The sequence below is a fragment of the Euprymna scolopes genome, chromosome 6 (genome assembly GCF_053919585.1).
Source record: "Euprymna scolopes isolate OS-2025 chromosome 6, ASM5391958v1, whole genome shotgun sequence".
Taxonomy (NCBI): Eukaryota; Metazoa; Mollusca; class Cephalopoda; order Sepiida; family Sepiolidae; genus Euprymna; species Euprymna scolopes.
Window position 1 is genome coordinate 8494729 of NC_136487.1, and position 20565 is coordinate 8515293.

Here is a 20565-nt window from a genome sequence, read left to right on the forward strand (position 1 = left end):
AACCACCGTTCTGCTAGATCAAACATTTTTCTTTTAAAATAGTCAACCATATAGGAGCCTATTCATGACCACACACACACACACAAACTCACACACACACATTCAGCTTTATATTATATTGTATATATGTATAAGAGCGAACAGCTAATAAAACATGTTAAAACACACTTTGAAAAAGAGTTTAAAACATATTGAATTTGAAAAGGAAACACTTGATTAGTGGACAGTCCTTAATCCGCGGAGTTTCGAAGAAATACTTTCCTTCTCATCAGAGGGTAGGAATTAGCAAAATACGGGATCGGATTTTGCATACAAAAGTATTTGATGAAATTGTAACTCAAAGATCTTACTTGATAGCAAAAAGTGAAGCAGAGGGAATATGGTGAAGAAAAAGGTAATTATACGTGAATGGATTCATATATGACTGGGATTCCCGTAGGTAGAATCGAAACCAAACATTTAACTCTCCAGCATTATTCACTATCATCTGAGCTAAGGTCATATGCGTAACATCCATTTGACTTAACAAACTACGAGGGGCGTGCAATAAGTAATGCCCCTGACCCACTTCCCATAGCAGTAGAGCAACGAAACTTGGCACAGTTATTAATTTTTCTCTGCATAGAAACCACCCAGAGTTTAACATTTCTCCCATTGTTTGATGCAGCTCTGGAGACCATTTTTGTAGAACACCCCAGGTTGGTTCTCCAACCATGACGTGACTTCAAAAATCAAGGCTGCACCATCTGGGAAATGTTTTCCTTTCAAAAACAACTTCATGACTGGGAAGAGGTAAAAGTCAGAGGGTGCAAGGTCAGGAGATTAGGGAGGATGGGTAAGGATTTCATAACCACATGCCCGTGCTTCTGATCTGGCGACATGCGAGTTGTGGACCGGAGCGTTGTTCTGCAGGAGGAGGGTACCTTTGCTGATCTTGCCCCACCTCTTGATTTTGATAGCTTCCCTTAATTTCCTCAAAAGTGAAGCATAATAGGCTTCTGTAATTGTGGTACCCTTTGCCAGAAAATCTGTCCTCACTACTCCGTCCTGGTCCCAGAATACTGTGAGCATGACCTTGCCAGCGGCGGGCTGCACCTTTGCCTTCTTTGGAGGTGGTGAGTCCAAGCGCTTTCACTGCATTGACTGGCTTTGGTCTCTGGATCATAGTGATGGACCCAGGTTTCATCCTGTGTAATCAGTCTTTTGAAAAACTTTGACTCATCTTCTTGGCACATCTCCAAATTCATCCTCAAGCACTCGACGCGTTCTCGCTTCTGGAATGGTGTGAGCAACCTGGGAATCCATCTGGCAGACACCTTATGCATATGCAAATGGTCGTGAATGATAATCTCCATAGACCCTGTACTAATCTTGACATCTTGGGCTATTTGGCGAATAGTAATGTGCCGATCTTCCAAAATGGCAGCTTCAACTTGACGGACAGATGCCTCATCAATAGCAGGAGGGAGGCGACCAGGTCTGGGAGCTGTTTCCACAGACTTCCGCCCATGTTTGAATTCACAATGACAGCGTTTTACAAATACATATGATGGGGCATTATCACTATAAGTTTCTTTCATTTCATCAAAAGTCTCCTGTGGTGTGCACCCTTTCAAATACAAAAACCCGATCACTGCTCGACATTCAACAGGCTCCATTTCACAGCTGACTCAGTTCAAACACCTGTAAAACAGAAACCACAATTAGTTCAGAGCTGTAATTTGCCAAATAACCCGTAGAGATATAAATCATTGCATATGCAAAATTTCAGCTAGATCAGACAAGTGAAAGTTGGTCATGGGCGTATCAAACTGAAATTGTGTAAATGTATATTTGTGCATGCTTACAAGAGCACTTTAAGTCGATTTCCGTCTGCCCAGTTCCAATCTTGACCCCTTAGCAATTTTGTATCGGCTAAAACTAAATCGAATTTGTTTCACACGTCGAAATCATGTATCAAGTTTTAAGTCTGTAGAATAAAATTGACGGATTAGTTTGGTAGGAACCGTTCCGCACGCACATACACAGACAACATGTATAGAGTTTTCTTTTTAATAATTTCTGTATAGAATTTATGCACATAACTATTGTTTATTTGCATGAAAATAAACCAATATAATTAGAAATTAATATTACCGGCTAATCATTTTTATATATAAAAAAACTAAGTGTTAAATCAGATATCCCGTTTACTCTTTCTATCTTTTTTGCCCCCTCCCCCGCCAACAAAAGGAGGATGGACCTGTAAATTCACCCTTGTCTGTTCGTCCGTCTGTACTTTTCTCAATAACTACATCTTGGAATTTTTTCAAATTTTGCACAAACATTAAACATGATATGAGTAAAAAAAGTAGCAGAACAGATTTCCGGAAAATCTCCGGATACCCCCTAGAGGTGGATTTCGGGTTGAAATGGCTAAAAATGACACTTTTGTGTTTATTAAAAGAATTTTTATAAAACTTTCTGAAAATTTGTAACTAACTGATTGCTGTATAATTTTGTTTGTCTATACTTCACGATAACCAAGGGCTCTTTTAGGGATAATAAAAAAAAACTCCATTTTTAAGACTATTTTACTATATTTACCCAAAATTTTCTGTGTATGTCTATTTAGCAGTTTTGCATAGTGCTGAGCTCAAATTTAAATATGTTAAGGCCTTGGGGACTTTGGGGACTAAATGGTGGGGGTGGAGCAAATGATGGACTTAGTCATTTCTTTTTTTTTTTTTTTTTTTTTGCATGATGCAGAACTCAAATTTACATATATTAAGACCTAAAACTGCACAGTTTGTTCATTTTCACCTGGATTTGACGTCCTCTGGGAACTTTTGGGGCTAAATGGGGGCGGCGGTAGTGTACTTACCCGAGACCATGCCTACTTCACATGCTTTTTTTTTTTTTTTTTTTTTTTTTTTTGCATTTTTCCCAAACAAAGCACAGTGTCACTTTGTTGTAGGGAGCTACTCTCTGGGACATAATTTGCAGGGATACTATGTAGGGAGTTGAGCAGCGAGATGTCTGTTTACATTACGCTTGAAACAAATGTTAACAAAAAGGAATATGGGCATGATTACATAAATCCCACAAAATCGAAACAATTGTATTTTGTGATACTTACACCATCTTTGATTTTATTGTAGAGTTATTAATGCCATACCAACATATTAGTATGTGGTCATATCGTTATAATTAACACTAAAAATATGCTGTATAATATTTTAATTCATTTTTTGTAAATAGTTTATATTTATTTTCTTAGATAATATTAACAATAGGTAACTTTAGAATGTATGTATTTAGGTTTTAAATTTTATACGAAACTATTTTTTGATTTATTGAATTTGTATACAATATTTCAGTTATTTGGTCAAATTTAAATATTTGCTCGGCTATAACCTAATTATTACATGAATACTTTTTTCTTATGTATATTCCTACGTTTAAACAAACTCCTATTGCTGCCACTTAGAATTAACCATTTATTTTCATTAATATACAGGATTTAATTTTTCGGTACTGTTTTTTTTTTCTATTTCGTTTAAGGAACGCTATTCTACATCAAAAATATTCTGTGTTATCTCCCTTACATAATATATAGATTTCCTTAGATATTTTATGATTTTAAACTGTACTAATTCAATTTTATGTTCTACTAATTTAATATATTTTTAACATTTATTTATTATTGTTATCGCTCGCAAGTAGCCACAAAGAAGAACAGAACAACGAAGAATATGTATTACCTGAAAACAATGGAAAGATTACAAACGAAAAGCGTAGGTAATTAACCAAGCATGCGAGAGTCGCTCTAGAATTAGATCCCCGCCTGGGATCACCATGAGTAAAGTTTATATGGACGATGGATTAGTCCATTTGGAAGGTGGTTCCCCCACAACATCCTCCTCCCAAGCTGATTTCTCTAGGTGTGAAATCAGTATCTTTTCTTTTGGGGATCAGCAAGGGGTCCGTGTGCATCCTTTTTTCTGTCGGAGCGTCTTGGTTCTGACATGCCTTTTGGAAGTTCTATGTCGTATTGCTTGTTTGGGCAGCAGATTATTCAATTCAAACTAAATAGATTTGAAGATTTTTATAGAAAACTCCCTTAAATCTTACTGACAGAAATATTTCCACAATAAAATCAATTTTATTTGCAGTCACTGTACGTGACAACTTTGTGGTTTCTTTTTATCTTTGCATAAATTCTCGCCAGTCTTTTAGGTAAATATTGTCTACCTGGCTCGTTGTATTATTTAATTGGAATTCATTATTAAGATGAGTATTATTTATATAATTTCTATTTTATTGCGGACTATTATCCTCATCTTTCCTTAATTGTTTTACGAAAGTAATTGCAGTGGATGCAGTTAAGAGATTCGGAGTTCCTATCCTGTCGCGGTTACCACCTGACGAAGTCCAGAGGAATAGTTGGCCGAAACGCCGTGAAACAACTAAGAAAAGATGATAATAGTTCGCAATAAAATAGAAATTACCTGGCTATTGTTCTGATTTTTCCTGCAGTGAAAACTTTTATGTCCGATTTGATTACACATTTGTTAAGAATGGCCAATACTTTACCCAATGTTTGCCACCACATCTGAAGCAAGAGCTCGGTGTTGTGTGTTTTTCCGACTTTTGGGGGAAATTTTCAGTGTACCGTCTCGACGGTTTTTCTTAGTTATTTTTTATATATTTGCGATGCCTGCTTCGATATTTCTTTCATTTTTTTATTTCAACTTTTTGACAATCCTCAGTTAATTTTTGCAGTGTTGAGTTCAGTTCGTTTTCTAACTTCGTAAAAACTCTGCACCTGATTTCCGTATCTTTTCCCGAGGTTAAACCTTGTGCAAAAACAAGGCATTTAAAATTGGCTGCTGTTAATTCAGATAACTTAAATTCATCACAATGTTTGTTCACTTCTCCTGCGTACGTGGCAAAGTCATCATTATCGTCTTTGGTCACATTCAAACATCTCCATCGCGTATGAAAAAGAGACGTTTTCGGGGAGAACAGTTTTGTTAGCAGATTTACCGTCTCATTGAATGATAAATCCGGTTTTCCGTGGCAAGATGTAATCCACGAATTTGTCATGTTCCGCCGTTTCAAGTTTTCGCAGCAGCAGTCTGGTCTTTTTCTAGTCAGACCAGTTACTAGCAGTGCTAGAAAATTACTCGCACCTGAGAGTATCTTATACTCGTTCAAAGCCACTATTCGCCAATGAATGGAGTATTGCTGCCACATCTGGGCTGATGCATCTACCATTAGTCTTTCCCTTTAAGAGAAAATCTAAAAAAGGAGTCCTAAATCTTACAAGTTACGCACTATCGGCCAAGCTCCAACCTCTGTCCAATCGCGGCAATATTTAATCCCTATGCCTTTCTTTTTGCAAGTACTTTCATGGAATGCGCTCTGATGAACTCAAAGCACTTGAGGTACATAATCTCGACTAACCCGACAAGCAGCAATATCCCACCCCATCACTGTTGAGGTCCCTATTTATTGGAAAGTCTTCGACTCTGATAGTTTCTTTCGTCGGGCAGCTAGACTTTGGAGTTCCCTCCCCATTTTCTAATTCCCTGACTGTACCGGCACGCAGAAGTTAAAATGTAATGTGAACAAACATCTCGCTGCTCAACTTCCCACAATCCCCTGCTAGACATGCTCTCAAATAGTAGCCCTTTCTATCTAACTTGCAATACGCTTCTTTGAGGAAAAAACATCATTATAATCAATGTCGTCGTCGCCGTCAGTATCATCATCATCATCATCATCATCATCGTCGGCGTCGTCATCGTCATCATCATCATCATCGTCGTCGTCGTTGACATCATCATCATCATCATCATTGTAAACTACATTAAGGTAAACTCTATCTCGAGTAAAAAACGGAATGTGATTATAACGCCAGATTTTTATTTCCTATCGGTTTTCAGACAAAAAGACCCTGTGTCTATTTTATTGAAATCGCTCCACACAAAGTATAAAGCCACTTGATGAAAGGACATATAAAGAAAAATAAACAAATAGCCATGGATAAGTTTTAGATGAACAGATTCCGACTCAGAAAAAAACAATTCTTCCCTCTTTGTCAGAAACATCGTCCATGGAATATGAGGATTTAATGAGAAGGTAACGGTAGCAAACATAAATGAGTATAATTACATTTTTTGTTTACTTAGAGTAAGGGTAGGGATTAGAGTTGGGTAAGGGTTAACGAAATCAGAATTAAATTATTACATTTTGCAGCAAAACATAAGTTTAGTTAATAATTAAGTAACGATTATTACTCCCCCTTCTCCCACATAATGCATTTCGAATCTTAAAAAAAGACGATGTTTCTAAACGTGAATCCCAATTTTTAAGTGTGGTATTTTCAGTTTTTGAATGAGCATGTGAGTTAAATTCCATGTGTCGAACAAAACACGGAATGCGGTTATGACGTAACACTCTTCCTAGTCAGTTTTTTTTTTTTTTTTTGGCGCGAAGAAATTCCAGCTACATTTTTTAAAATAAAAAGAAACAGAAAAAATATGCGAAGAAGGCGTGATAGAAAAATTTACCCGAGATTACGGGGTTAGCAGTAATTTTATTATTTATATATGGGGAAAAAATGAAAAAAAGAAAAAGAAAAAATACCAACATACAGACACAAAAGTAAAAAAGAAATTCACAGATTATGAAAGAATGCCGAACGAGGTGAGAGGGGAGAGATTAAAAACGATAAAGATGGACGCAACTTCGACACGGCGATTATCTAGACAAACTGATGTGCTAATGACTGACAGGTAACAGGAATAGGAGGAGAGTTGCTGAAGAGGTTTTACTCGACAATGCTTGTTAGATCATGTACACACGTCTACTTTATATATATATATATATATATATATATATATATATATATATATATATATATATATATATATTGAGTTCTTCCAATATATATACGCAAACATACATATATATGTATATATATACACACACATACATATGTACATATATATATACATATATATGCATGTACATATATACATATATAGAGTAAAATATATACATATATAGAGTAATATATATATATATATAGATAGATACATATATATCCGCATATATATACACACATATATATACAGATATATACATATATGCATACATATATATACATATATATATACATATATACAAATATCTATCTATCTATCTAGCTAGCTAGCTATATATATATATATATATATATATATATATATATATATATATATATATATATATATATATAAAGAATGCAAGAGAGTTGTATGATCAGTACATCAAGTCCAACGTAGCTGAGCAGTTTTGGCAAATATTAAACAGAATCCTGAACAGAAGTATGTGCTCTATCCCAACTATCATCAATGGACCTGAGGTAATCTAGTCAGCATCAGACAAAGCCAAACTCTTTGCCAATAACTTTGCAGCTAATTCTACCCTATGCGACCAAGGCCGCCGACCCCCAATATTTCCTCCTGTATCAGAAAATACTCTATGCGATGTACAAATATCTGTGCGTGAAGTTGCCAAGCTAATAAAAAAATCTTGATTTCAGTAAAACAACTGGCTCTGACGGCATTCCTATTATAGTGCTAAAAACGCTTCAACCAGCACTAGCTCCCATACTTACAAAGCTGTTTAAGCGTTGTCTTAAGGAGAATTGCTTCCCAACACCCTGGAAAACCTCGTCAGTATTCCCTGTATTTACAAATTCAGGTGGTCGGTCATCTTCTTCTCAGTACAGACCAATAAGTCTCCTGTGTGGCATGAGTAAGTTGCTGGAGTCTGTGTTAAATAGAGAAGTATTCTACCACCTCAGCAAAAATAAATTTCTTAGTGATATTCAATATGGTTTCCATTCTGCTAGATCTACAGCAGATGTGCTTATGGTTTTATCTCATAGGATTAGCGAATCTCTTGACGGAGGTTTTCTTTCTAGGGCAGTTGCTCTTCGCATATCAAAGGCCTATTTCACAAGATCTTCAGTTACGGTATAGCTGGAAATGTCTTCTCAATTATTAAATCATTTCTGTCTGATAGGTTCACAAGAGTAGTGGCTAATGGACAGAAATCAAAAGCTCTCAGTATTAATGCAGTTGTCCCTCAGGGGTTCATCCTGGGCCCAACTCTCTTTCTAATCTACATCAATGATCTTCCAAATCACATCATTAGATCATTCGTAGAACTTTATGCTGACGACACTACCATCTATGGCAGTACATCAAAGACCATTAACGACCATGTTCTCTCTGATTCTCTCTCCTCTGATCTTGAGCATGTGGTACAATGGAGAAAGAAGTGGCTGGTTACTTTTAATGCATCTAAAACCAAACTTCTGTCTTTACATCATCAACGTTCTGATCCCCATCTGGCATCAAGTGAAATGAATATCTCTCATCTTGAGGAGGCTCAATGTTTTGACAAGCTCCTGGGCTTGACCGTTACTCCTAATCTGAAATGGAACGTACATCAAATCTGTTGTCAAGGTCGCTGGGAAAATGGTGGGATCCTTCTATCGATCCAGTAGATATCTCACTGCTGATGCAATTCTGTACCTAGATAAGAGCCAGTTATGTCCAAGGATGGAGTACTGTTGGCAAATCTGGGCAGGAGCTGTTAGAAAGACTTTATCCTGCCTTGACAGAGTTCAAAACCGACTTCATAGCCTAGTAGGGGAATCCCTTTTCTCTTCCCTGCAACCTCTTTTTTACAGAAGAGACGTTACGAGTCTATCTCTGTTTTATTGTTATTTTAATGGCAAGTGCTCGTCTGAGCTCCAATCTATGGTCCCCCCCTCGACAAATTTCACAAGAAACACTCGTCAAGCTGAAAACACTATCAATAATTTCACCCATTCTTTATCTGTGCTTAAACCTAATCGTAGATTCCACGAACAAAGTTTCCTTCTGCTCACCTGTGAAACTGTTTTCCTTTTGCCTGCTTTCCAACTGACTACAATATGATTGTCTTCAAGTCCAACATAAACAAATTCTTGATGAGTCATCCCCTTAAGTAATCCAATTTACCAAATTTCCACTACTAACAATTATTACGACATTGTCCCATTGACCACTGTACGCTTATTAACCCTTATCCTCGAGTGGCCTCCGGGCCTTGATAAATGCTAACTCTTTTGTAAATATATATATATATATTTATGTATATGTATTTGTTTATATATATATATATATATATATATATATATATACACACACACACACACACACATATATATATATATATATATATATATATATATATATATATATATATATATATATATATATATATATATTGGTCCTGGATATGACCTTAAACTATATCCAGTGGTGAGGCTCCGGCTTACGGGCTTCGGGGAGTGTGGAGCCACCTTTTAATTGCCATTGTTCGCAGGTCCATTCTGACCCGGAGAGGTAGCACCTGTTAGGGTCCCGACTATGGGTTAAATAGAAACCGACTTGAAAACAACAAACATATTCTATTTAAAAAAATTTCTTCAAAATCTTTGGATTCGGCATTAAATAACTTGAAAAGGGTTGATATGCCGTAAAACAAAAACAACCAACCAACCATATATATATATATATATATATATATATATATATATATATATATATATATATATATATATATACGACACCGATACACGCCATTCTTACATCAACCCGAAAAGATAGAGCAAAAATACGAACACCATCCCTAGACATTCTTCCAAGAATTTTAAGAGTACCTTGACGATGTCTTTATCATTTGGAAAACCACATGGGGAGGGGGACATCAAAAACTTCCACACTATACTAAAAATTTTTACCCAAAATCCAATTCACCCTAGAACAAAACCCCCATAATTATCTTTTCTAGACATCCTAGTAAAAATTAAATGCAATAAAATAATCACAGACATCCACGACAAACCCACAGAAACCCAACAATATCTCCACTTTAAAGCCATCATCTGTAGTCCATACCCTACTTCCTGGCACGCAGAATCTGCACGATAATCACAGACAAACACCTCACATTGACCAGACTAAATGAACTACAAATAATCTTAAAGAAAAGAGGATGCCCATCACAACTAATACGTAAAGATATCGAATTGACAGAGACAATGCCAGTAAACCAACTAACAAACACACAAACAAAAAAAACGAACAAAAACAAATTCTAGCATACGTCTCTACACACAATACTAACAACCCAGAAATATTTACAGAGGTAACAAAAACTTTGTCCTATTCCGATTCTGATACAATTACTGATTTCGATTCTTTTAAATGTCTAAATGTAGAGTTATTGAGGATGAGTTACCGCAAAAAGTATGAAATATTTATATAAAATTCCTAAACATAGAAATGCATTTATGAAAATGATCTATAGTTTTTCGTTTTATCAGTAGTTTAAAATCAACATTTTTGCATTTCATCATTAATGCTAGCAGTGAAAAATTAAGTTTTAACCAAAATCAAACAAATCAGAACGATGAAAAAGAATCGTTTGTGGCATCGAAAAATAGGCACAAATTCACCCTACCTTCAAAAGTTACGACTTTTTCGATTCCCGATTCCGATTAATCATTTCAACACACACACACACACACACACACACACACACACACACACACATATATATATATATATATATATATATAAGCAATAGTACGTTGTTACACAGCCATGAGCATGTTTCGATCAGCTAGTTATTAGTAACTAGATACCTCTTCAGGCAATACAACTTATGCGAAACATGCTCATGACTGTGTAGCGACAAACAATCCGATATATACATATTTTCCGACGCGTATTGTAAGTTATTACAAAATATGTATATATCGGATTGTTACCAGCTTCCTTGGATTTATTACAAGACGCGTTGGATCTTTTTACCTGCCGAATACCTAGAGCTTCCATATATATATATATATATATATATATATATATATATATATATATATATATATATATATATATCCTTCATTTTGTTTCTTTCGCTGTTGGCGTAGGTCTCGACAATATTTAAAGACGTTACTAATACGAAAATAGACTTCGATACCAGAAGCGCCACTAAACTACTACTATGATTATACAACTACTGTTACTGTTGCTAATTAAAAAGTTTAGAAATATTAACGTTAGTAATAATATTCGTATGTATCAAAGAAAAAAGGTGCGTTGCTTAGTTCAAATTATATTATCCAAAACGTAATTGGATATTATGATTCTTCTCTGTTTGAGTAACGAAAAAATATTTGCAAAGATTTCATTTAATACTAGCGGGGGTACCCGGCGTTGCCCGAGTGTTTGTTTCCGGGACGGGGGGGGGAGTTTTAAAAAATGTTCTGGTAGGTTAGTAGGAAGGATCAAACCCGGAGTCATGAGTAAAAGTAGGAAAATAAAGTGTGAAAAAAAAAAAAAAAAAACATCTGCAACGTTAACAGTTCGGCCACCAAGAAAAGTCCATTCCAGTTGTTTAGGGAAAAAAAAACAAAAAAAAACGACTACGGTAGGTCGGCGCGAACGTGAAAATATAATGTGAATTGTCCAGCACGCTAACCACTACGCCACAGAGCACTGCAACTTAGTTTAGTGATTTTAAATAACTTCACATGAAAGAACTACGAAGCCAAACCGGTGTTCTCTTCTCAACTGTTCCTTGTGAACGATCCCCAAACGGTGTTAAGTGGTGGCAGGGGGAGGAGGAATTTATTAGAGAGAAAATATTTTACCACTTCCATTGATCTTAACCGATTTTGGCCGTGACTTCTCAACAGAAAAAGTATAGAAATCTAAGATTATCGAGGAATTTGAGAAATAATAAGCCTATAACACACCTCAGATATTGTTCTGCCGTTTGTGCATATTATATTTGCATGAAATATCTTGATTTTTAATCCTATTAAGGTCAAAATCAGACGAGGAAAAATGAGTTCATTTTATTTATATAGAGAAGATAGAGAAGATAGATAGAAGAAGAAGATAGATAGAAAGATAGAATAGAAGAGAAGAGAAGAAGAGAAGAGAAGAGAAGAAGAGAAGAAGAGATTAAGTATATTTTGTTAGTAGATTTACATCGAACTTGAAGGCGACCATGTTCTAGTTAGCCGGAAAGCAACCCTGCGATACAGAGTTCCTCAGGCGATCAATTCTAGGAAAGAAACTTTGTTCATGAAATTTACGTTTAGATTTAAGCATAGATAAAGAGTAGGGGAAATTATTCACAGTGGTTGTAGCTAGACGAGTGCTTGTTGTAAATAGATTGAAGCTCAGTCGAGCACTTGCCATTAAAATAACGATAGAATAAAGATAAACTCACAACGTCTCTTCTGTGGAAAAGAGGTCGCGTGGAGGAGAAAATGACATCCCCTACTAGATTTTGAAGTCGGTTTTGAACTCTATCAAAGCGGGGTAAGGACATCCCCAGATGTGACAACAGTACTCCATCCGATGACAATATGGCTATTGGGTGAGGATTGCGTCGGGTATGATCTACCTTCATGAGCAGTAGAATGATTCAATCATTTTTCCATAAAAAATCTGGAAAAAATATATAATAAATAACTGTAACCAAACGCATTACAATTTAATTTTCTATCGATCTGTATAGTTTTAAAGTTCTAAAATGTTGTTATTTTTAAATTTGTTCTGTTATCTTAATGCCTGACATAATGCGAGTCAATCAAGGGTGACTTTTTTGAAGTGATAGATAATTTCAGGATTAAAATATAGTAAAAAATAAAAAGCTTGCGGAATCAATAATCCTAGGTCCGTGGGTGTTTGCCAGTCAGATTAGAGTAAATCTTTTTGATTATGAAGTGTGGAATTAGAGAATCATTTTCACAAAAACAAAGTTTGCAAACAGTTTCAAAACTTAAAACTGATCCAAGTCAATAGAAAATAATATTTTACGACTTTTGATAAAAGTTTGTTGTATTTTTTGCGTATTTTAGATTTATCGGTTGTTAACTAGACTGCATGAATGCAAAAAAGTAAACAATAATATATATTTATGTAAATATATTTTCAATGAGTGTTACTAAAAACATCTTCCGGTTTTATAAGAGTACAATTAAAAGAACATATTTTTTGTATTATTTGGATTGTTTGGACTATTCTTCTCATCTTGGGGTTTTTTCGCAAGTTTCGGCCGATGTAACCTACGACCATCTTCAGATGCATTCTTACTGGATGCTATTGGTGAATGGTGAAGAATAACGCCAAGCATGATTTCGATAAAATTGATTCAAAATATATATTGAAACATAGCTTAATCTGTAGCAGTTTATTTCGGCGAAACAGGCTTAAATATTGAGCTTGTAGGATGTTTACAAACACAGAAACTGACGCCCATATTACTTTATATAGTAGATATATTTAAATCTTTATCATAAACTTTATTTCTGAAGAGTGTTTTAAAGGGGAGTTAACCTTGAGATTTTCCAATTCCTTTTCCTCATATTTAGAACGGCTTTCGAAATCTCGTAAGATTGAATTATTTGGAATTATCTCTTTTGCCCTTCAAACTATTTGCAAGATGGCGTCGAGAGATTGTCAAATGTCATTTAACTATAATAATGTTTTTTGTTTTGTTTTGTTTTTTTTTGTTTTTTTGTTTTTTTCAAATAAAACCACTCGATCAATTTACATGATTTTTAGTGTCCGATATTTTCTTTCCGTCACGGGTACGTAGGCCATAAAGATTTATTTTTATTTTTGGAATTTTTGTGGGGAAGTCATAACGGGGGGTATGGTCACTAACAGATATTTTCTCTTTTAGAAACTTAAATTTACGCAAATAAATATATTAAGGTTTATTAACAAAATATAATAATAATAATAATAATAATAATAATAATAATAATAATAATAATAATAAACTGATGTCGCTTTTTGACCGTACGTGAAACTAAAAGATAGCTTCGTGGTCTTCTGGTTAGGATTCAAGGGTAGTATCTGTTCTGTCTAAAGATGGTATAATATTATCGTGGGGATTTCATTCGCGCCGGACGTCTATACAATGGAAAAATTTCAAAGACTACTGTAAGGATATTGGAGATAAACCGTAATACCCAGATATATTCTGATACTGCATTAACCAGATTACTAAGAGAAATAATTTTACAGTTTTAACAAAAGGGCTACAATAATATCGCGGAGTTTCCATTCACACTAAACGTCCACAAAATGCCCAGCAGCAATATATTACACATGAAAGATGCTGCTGTGGAATTTTCACGGGTCCCGCTAGTATATATTATTCATTTATGTTTTTGAACAGATTTTCTTAACATGTGTAATTCAAGATGCGCATATAAATAATTAAACTTAACCATGGTGAACTTTACCTCTCTCTTTCTCTTTCTTTGCTCTTTCGTCTGTTCTCTCTCTCTCTCTCTCTCTCTCTCTCTCTCTCTCTCTCTCTCTCTCTAGCATTAGAAACTGAGCACCACATACAAATGTTTAAATATTGACTTTTATTTCATTTTTATTTTGATAATCTGGTAAACTAATGGCCATACGATAATAATCCGCTGGAAAAAGTTGAAAAAAAGACGAAAAAAATAGAGGAAGGTAAGTTTCTTCAGGTCCGCCGAAAAGTGTTGTGTCTGTTCTGTCCTCATCAGAGGAGGAGAATTTCTCCTAAATTGGAACAATTTGTAAACAGTTTTGTCCTAATCCTAAGTGCCCCCCGGGGGAGGGGTGATTTCCCTCTACATTAAAGACCAATATTGTATCTAACTACGCCTTCGTAGAGGCAGGTTTACCGTAACCCGCAGACAGACTGACGGACAGGCAGACAATGTCTCTTTAGCGAACAGTGGACGCATGGAAAAATATCTTTAAAAACTGAAATTAACACTAATGTAAAAATGAATGACAGCGTTTATATGAAATACGATTTGTTAATAATATAAGAAAGTGGGCGGGGTTCGCGTGAACATGTGATTTATAAATCAGATTTGTGTTTTGTTTTCTGGTCACGTAGACGAAAAATGCCTTCCTCTATCCTCCCCCGCACAATGGCAAAGTTAGCTACAACGTCCCTTTTTTATGTGAAGCCAATCCAGCTTCCCCCAAAAGGAACATCTTAGAATTCAATGAACAATAAATTAATCTCTGCGTATGTCTGTCTGTCTGTCTGTCTGTCTCTCTGTCTGTCTCTCTCTCTCTTTCTCTCTTTCTCTCTCTCTCTCTCTCTCTCTCTCACCATTTGTCATATCATGTGATGTCCCTACTGACACAATGAACTCTTCTACGAGTTCTTTGAAACGATGAAAGTAGAACAAGAAGCCGCCACAAAAATAGCAAAACAACAATAGAAACAAAACAAAAGAACGATAACTCTTCATCTATTTAAGACGATTTTTCTAAGGTTTAATCATTTTTTTTTAAGCACAGAAAAAAACATATTGTCACTTGGATGCAAGGGGCTACTATTAGGGATCATGACGTTTTTGAGTTTTTGAGATGAGGATTGGTTATTCGTATTTGGATTCATCGAACTACTGTTCTCATATTGAGTGCGATTTTCACAACGTTTCGGTCGATGTAATCTCCGACCTTCTTCAGGTTTATCTTGTCGAACTCGGGAATGTTTTTGTTGAACTCGGGAATTTGGACGGGATTTCGAACGGAACCCTTTATTTACTTCACGAGATAAGTGGATAGAGGTGCTAAGTAATTCACAATTGTATTTTTCGGCCGCCCACACTGAGGATTGAACCTTCAACCTTCAGGAGAATACCACTTCTACAAGTCCGTCCAAATTCCCGAGTTCGACAGAAACATTCCCACGTTCTACAAGATGTACCTGAAAAAGGTCGGAGGTTACATCGCCCGAAACGTTGTGGAAAATCACTTAAGATGAGAACAATAGTCCGATGAATCCAAATAATATGAAATTGGGATTAACAGTGAACTGTGGAGAGTTGAACAGCGAGATGTTTGTTCTCATTACATTTAAACGTCTGCAGATTAGTGCAGTCAGGGAAACGGGAAACAGGGGGGGGGCGAAGTCTAGCAGTCCGAGGCAATAAACTTCTTTGCAACAGCTTTGGCAATGTCGGAAATGTATTTGTTCCAATTCATTTTTCCCGTGAATGTTAAGCTGATGAGTTTGAATTCTCGGGTAGAGTGTTATTAGTCATGGTAATCGGCGATTGAGGTTTCTTGTAATTGTTAAACGAAAGAAGTTTAGTCTTAGTAGCATTAAACGTTGTTATTCATTTATGACCTTATTCACCTAAGGAATGAAGGTCGTTTCTATGGTTTCTGCCATTGGCTGGAATGTGTGTACATTCGTTTGTACTTCATATCTATTATGGAGCGTGATGTCATCAGGCGGTTAAATCTTTTGTGTTCGTATTTTCATTAAACATTGTTTGTAAACAAGAAGCATATATGTCTGTGAATAATAAATATTTATCAAAAAAATAATTAAAAGCTTCAATCAAGGTCTGGTGTGGACGTGTGTTAAAAGCTGATTTCTTCGCGTCATACTGTGCTTTTCCCAGACAAATCAACCCCTCGTCATGACCACTGCCACGCAGACGGAGCTCTGATGAACGGCGAGTGTCCTGCGCCGTATAACTGGACCTCAGCTGCCTTGTGGGGTAAGGTTCTTTTAACCAAAGGCTAAGGGTGAGGTAACCCTGACAGAAACCTCTAGAGAAGATTAGGCTCCGTCAGCTGTGGCATACATGACCCCCCTCCCAGCATGTGGAGTATGCTCTGGTGCCCAGCAACCTAAGTCCCAGTCATGGATCAGATCGCATGGAGGGGGGGGGATCCCGTAAGCCGTGGTGAAGGTAACCTGTCTAGGAAAAGGAAAACCCAGATATAAAACTTGCGGCGGCTGCTGCATCCAATTATGTTGACTTGCTCTTCTTTTTGGTTCAATGTGGTAGTTGGTCAGAGAGTGGAATTGCCTCGGTGCAAAGTCTTTCCTCACTATAAAAAATTTCAAACACAGGCATTGCTTGATATGCAATGGAATACACATTTTGCAATCAGTGTGTATCTCGATAACAAAAAGGCTGGCTATGGCCTAAAATGGCACACAAACATTCAATGAAGGCTGATGCAGATATGGGCGGCAATGGCAATAAGGGCTCTGAAACTTCCAGGGTCTGGCCCGGCAAGTGTTCAAGGAACCAGTCTGGACACAGTCGTCGGAAACGTGCAGGACTGTAGAAGGTTCATAGAAGTGACCGTCCAGCAGGTGCTGCTAGTGGCGCTCATGTCTGCATCATTTGTGCCAAAGAATGCCCGAGTTTGGCCACTTTCGTACAGCTCACTGCTGAGCTGTCTTCATTCTTTAATTTTCTTTATTTTATTAAGTAATGGCAATACTCGAGAATGGGTTTGCTGCCATTATACACACACACACACACACACACACATATATGAGAGATATAGAGGGTTAGAACTATATATACATATATTTATCTCTATTTTCTTTAATTGCAGATTTGGCAATTATCGGTTATTTTGAGTACAGCTTGGTTTGGGAATACACAACATAAATACTGACACCCGAATTGCAATTTGTGCAAATTTATTTTGAAACATTTAACGAATGAATAATTTCACAAAATGAACTCATCAACTGACAACATCGTTCGTCCGATTTAACACCATTATATTATTTTCCTTGGGTATATGTAAAGTTCCATGCCTACAACTGATAAACCAGATACAATAGACAGCTTGGAAGACAACATTACACCCGTTAGTGCCGAAATACAACCTAATTTAATGTGTAGAGTTGTAAAAATTGAATATGTAGATTACGTCATATACGTGCGAGGCGTGGGGACCGTATGACCTAAATTGTATTTAAATTATAAACACCAAAAAGTATTCTTTGAAATAAATCGCATGTTTGTATGATAAAAATATTTTTCTGTGATATATTTTAATTTAAAGTTCGCCGCCTCTAAAAAACAATATATATATACATAAACGCGATAGTTGTAGGTTCAATCCCCGGCTATGGAAAAGCGCTAGTCTAGCCGCACTGATGAGTTGTGATACAACGAAACAGTCCTCTATGCGGGTGGCTATATATATAATCGTATTTATTTAGTTTTCATTCATATTTTTAGCGCTGATAAGCTGCTCGTACTGAAATAAAAATAAAAGCGTATATTCAAAGAACTATAAAAAAAATATCAGTTAATGGCTGAAACAATCGTATGCTTTTATCCCTATCTCTACTGTTATATGAAATGAACTTTGTGTATCTGCGTGTCTGTGTGTTTGTGAATACGTTCCCTATGGGCTCGAAAACGTCTGGGTCGATTTTTATGAAATATCACAAAAGGGTACTTTATGTGCCTAACAGTGTCCTTAGATAGGTTGTGTGTCGGAATGTCTTTGATAAGTATCGATAAGCAAAATAATCCGATGAAAAAAAGAACAGATTTTGACAAAAAGTTAACACCTTATACAGCCTAACATCACATTGAGAAGTTTTATTACCACAAAAGCAGAAAGGCCCAACATATAAAATTTACAGTAGGTTCTTTGATATGACAGGTGTGCCTTCAAAATAAATGTTTTTGTTTAAAGTACAATTCCACAATGATACTGGACTTTTTCATTTTAAACTTAAATTCAAGTTATTATCCTCGCACAACAAGTAATGTCAAGCATATTACATTAACAGCGGGTTCTTTGATATGACAAGGGCGCGTTCGAAATGAATGTTTCTGTTTAGGGCACAATTGAAGCATGATACTTGACTTTTGCATTTTGAACTTTAATTGAGTCTATTATATATAAAATAATGTTATAAAATCAACAGTAGGTTCTCTACAGTGCAATGTAGACTACAATATCTTGTGGACAGTAACAACGAGAGGTATGTGAAGCTTTCTCCAGGTGCATCGCGATGGGTCCTCAATTAGAGCAGGCAATCAATCGATTTGATTGCAAAAAACGATGACAATAAAAATATGGGCGTGTGAAACATTTGTTGATCATTATACAATCTCGGGCAACGTCGGGTCACCCTGCTGGTAGTAAATTTTGAGATGAGTATAAAATAAGTGCCTGTTTTCATATATATATATATATATATATAGAGAGAGAGAGAGAGAGAGAGAGTTATATATATATATATATATTATATAAATATATATATATGATATATATTTATATATAATAAGCAAATATATTTCTGTAGAAATATATTTTCTTATTATATATCAATCCTTATATAAGAAGCTCAATGTAATTACAGAGCAATATAGAGAATAAATGACAAAAAGTTATATTCCAAAATTCATGATGTTTATTATCTTATAATTCATTCCTTTAATTCAGTTGACTTACACAATTCTTGACAGTATCTGTTTCGTAGCGCAAAATCAATCACTTAATTATTATATCAATCAGTGAATCTAGTATGCCCTTAACTCATCAGAAGAAATAGCAACAATCAATCCGCCAAAAGGAATTGAAATCTGATTTGACATGGTAAAAATCCGAAAATTGGAAGAGAGACTGTAAATACCTTTTTATTTTTACATTACGCCATATTGAATTTTTCAATTAAATTCAGCTTTTATCATAGCATTTATATGCTAGTGAACATGCGGCAGAATAGATCTTGTAATCTTGTTAAATTACTTATATATTATTGTTTTTTATTCATATATTAGTATAAATATTAATCGTATTCTACTTTTTTTTTATTATTTCCATTGGAGAGCTATGTATTTAACAGCTGTTTTGTTTTTAAATATCCGAAACGGCTACATTGTAGACAGCTGAGTTTTCCCGTTTTCTATATTAAAAAAATTAGCTAAGATTTTCTTTTTCATCCTGGAATTGTTGAATTCTCTTTTATAATTGAAGATTTTTGAGAAATCGGCTTATGCAAATGCTAAGTCTATTTAACAATTTTAGTTAATGCTTTCTTTTTTCATCCTTATAAAGTTGAATTCTCTTTTGTAATCATAAACATTTTAGAAGTCGTATTATGTAGGTGCTAAGTCTGCGATAAGTTAAAGTTAGTTGGTTTTTTTTTACCGGGAATTTAAACTGCATTTTTTATATTTTTTTTACATTTTTTTACTCAAATCTTCCTCGGACTATATATATATATATATATATATATATATATATATATATATATATATATATATATACAATATCTGCCTTTAAAAAAGAACATTTTCGCGACTGATGAGGTCATACCTACATAATATTTCTTGTTATTCAGGTTATATATCAAGAAATATTACGTAAATATGACTTCCTCAGGTTTCAAAACCAGATATGACCAGAAAAACACGTTCAATAACAACAACAAAAAAAAAACGAATGAAAACAGCACTAGCAAACCAATACTGGGAAATCAAAGAAATGCATATTCGAATGGAAAGCAAGCAAGTACATATAGGAACCTAAACGATCCATGTAGATTATGCTTGAATGAGAAAGTCTCTATTATATTCTTTAAAGAACCCCAACATTTATTAAATCTATTAAACTGTAGGAAAGAAATAGTGAACAACTGTGTATCCAGGATAAACTTTACTCA